This window comes from Neophocaena asiaeorientalis, unplaced genomic scaffold (assembly GCF_003031525.2).
Source record: "Neophocaena asiaeorientalis asiaeorientalis breed wild unplaced genomic scaffold, Neophocaena_asiaeorientalis_V1.1 scaffold10, whole genome shotgun sequence".
NCBI classification, from domain to species: Eukaryota; Metazoa; Chordata; class Mammalia; order Artiodactyla; family Phocoenidae; genus Neophocaena; species Neophocaena asiaeorientalis.
The window spans coordinates 1,181,376-1,184,382 of record NW_020172817.1 but is presented as its reverse complement, the minus strand read 5'-3'; positions in this window follow the sequence as shown (position 1 = coordinate 1,184,382).

The following is a 3,007-nucleotide window of genomic DNA, read 5'->3' as shown; positions in this document are numbered from 1 at the left end:
CTGGGCTACATCCAACTTTCCCTTCACTGTCCCCAAGCTTCTGTTTGTACTGCAGTTATCTCTCCGGAGTAATCGTGTTTCTTATATTTATATATGTTTAAGACACCTAACTGTAGTTTACAGCTGAGGCACTGACAATGTATATATCTTATTTCTGAACAATAAAAGCTTGAATTATTAAGTCACTGAGGTGATCAATTACAAAGAGGGACGTAAACTAAAACAAGCAGAATATTTTTAAAATAAAAACAATTGATCACCATTAATTGGGAGATGCTATTTCAGTGACTAATTCTGTCTAATAGAAAGGAAGATGATAGTTTAAACTAGACAAAACACATTTTGGTGGTCAGTTTATTTTCCAAGCTGTATAAATGATAGTGGTAACATGGGCTTGTGGTATTGGGATATTTAATTACATTTGTAAGAGATAATTAGTCACTACATATAATACAGTGAGGATAATATAAACCCTGCTAGATATTTTAACAAATTGAATTCTATACAAGGATTTGTAACCCCAGAACTGGAGACATGGAAGTATACACAGAGACTACTTAGGTAACCCAGCAATGATAACTGTACAGAGCACCCTCTATTCCTAGGACTGAGGAAACAAAAGGGTGGTTTGATATTATACGGATCTAGAGGCTCAGTGGAGGTTTCTCCTGGAAGTTAGATCCAGATCTCTCAGAGAGCAGAAAAGTCCCGCTTATCACAGAGGGACTGGTGTGTGGGGTGCTGTTGGTGAAGCACCTTTGTTGTGGCGTATCTGACAGTAACATCGGGAGTACACCAAGTCAGGTGTCACTCTGTTCCTCCTGCTTTCCAGTGTTGCTCTGTGCCACCTATTAGCAAAACCTGGTCAGAAGTCACCTGGGAAAGAGAGCAGTAATTTGCAGAGTCACAGCCCCAAGGTCACCAAGCAGGGTATGGACGGATACATTTGGAGCAGAGAGAAGCCAGTTCCTAACTGGCCCAGGGTTGCATGAAAACAGGTCTGGTAAAGGACATACATGTTCTCTGTAATAGTCAAGGCAGAGTTCAAATGGACACCGTCATTTAGTTTTGGCACACTTTGTGAACCTCAGGGGTAAATGGTTTGAACTTCTATTCTCTTGTAAGGTTATCCTCTTAAATTCCACTTCACGTCAGGCTTCTCTAATTACTTTCAGGATAGATCACTTTATTCACAATTTTGCTACAATAAAATAAAGTATAGCTTCATGATTCCCAAGAGGTTAATTTATTTTAACGTGTCTACTCCCTTTTCAATGTATGGATGGCTACCATGAGTGCATTGTATTCTTGATGTCATTCCAGTCTTTACCTACTACTAATCTGTAAAACAGATTTTTTACTGTTTGAGCATTTATTGTTTAACAGCTACAAAGATTAAGGTCCATTATATATTCCACTGCAATTTATGCAAGCTATAAGATTTGTATGAACGCACACAACTCTTATTTTATTAAAAAAAAACATATTTGTCCATGGAGAAACATTTTAAATAGAGTACATGTTTATGCAGAAAATAATTCCACCCACACATATTTTACACCTTTCACTGCAGAATATGGGAAACCTTTAAAGCTGCATATTCTACAGAAATAGCGTTTTATTAATAAAAAGTTCACAAGCATGAACCACAATCAAATACATTTCCAAAAATGTACCATATATTGATACAGATTATAATGTTTGAAAAGGAGAAATCCCATTCAGAAATACTTCTTGAGTTAAACAGTGTAAAGAACTGCTTTTCTTATTAAAATCCTCAGAATTTTCTTTTCTTTTTGACTTACTAGCCTCATTTTTCAACTCTTTAGTATGAGTTCTAAAGGCTTAATGGATCTGTTTACATTTAATTTTATATGCATGAAATTATAGCAAATACAAATTGCCTTAAAAATATAGGTGCATTTCATCTTGGAAATAGCCAGTCTTCCAGGATTAGCAAGACAAAAAAGAAACTTAGAACAGACATGAACATTAACCATCCAAAGGAGAATAAACAAGGCTATTTACTCAGAGCTTGCTATAGCAGGGGAGTCAGCCCCCATCACTTGTATTTGGCAACAGCTCCAAGGCAGGCAGAGAACTGGGAACGTTTTTAAATGGAAAAAAAAAAAAAAAGAAGAAGCAGCACTGGATGCGTCACAAGTAGAAGCTGTTGGCACGAGGACTTTGGAGGTAGGCTAAGTAGAAGAGCGACATCCTACGTGCTTGGTTAGGGGAACCGATGTGCTGTCTCAGGTTAGGTCCTAAATTGGAAGCAGAGGCAACAATTAGAGAAGTTAGCAGTTGCTGACCAAGTCCTGGCAGATTGGTGTCAGTTGTTGCAAAGGATGTGGTTTGGTTTCCCAGCTGGTTGCTTGCTGCAGAGGCTATGGGTCAGTGTTTGATTTCTATATATTGTTCAGCCATTGTTTATTTGTATCTTCAGTCTCTCACAGTCCAGCACTTACTTCTTTGAAAAAGGAGGGCTCAGCCCTGAATAAACTGAAACAATCTCACGGGATATCAGTAACCGAGAATAATTGTCATCTATTGGAATCGGGAAAGCTGGCTTCTCAATAGTTTATTTTAAAGAAAGATCTATCAGACTTTTTAATCTGAGGATTTGGAAGGAAATTTTCTTATACTGAGCTTAGGAAAGCAGCATGAGTATGCAGTCCTTTGTTTTCAAATGAAAACAGAGAAGATGTGATTGCCAGGCATAACACAAGAACGAGTATCAAGAAATAGAAACACCAATATGAATGCACAGAAAAAATGACCCTATTTTCCTTCTAAAATATATAATGGAGAAAATTCAGGAAACAAAAACATCAAAAGCAGTAGCAATAAAACTTCAAAAGATTCCAATTGTTATAAGGTTTACAACTATATTTTACCTACAAGGGTGAAATAAGAGGATGTGAAAACCCCACAAAATCCAACAGAATGACACGAAGATAAAATTGGAAAACATCAGCTAGATCTTAAAGCCAAACAATTAGAAAAA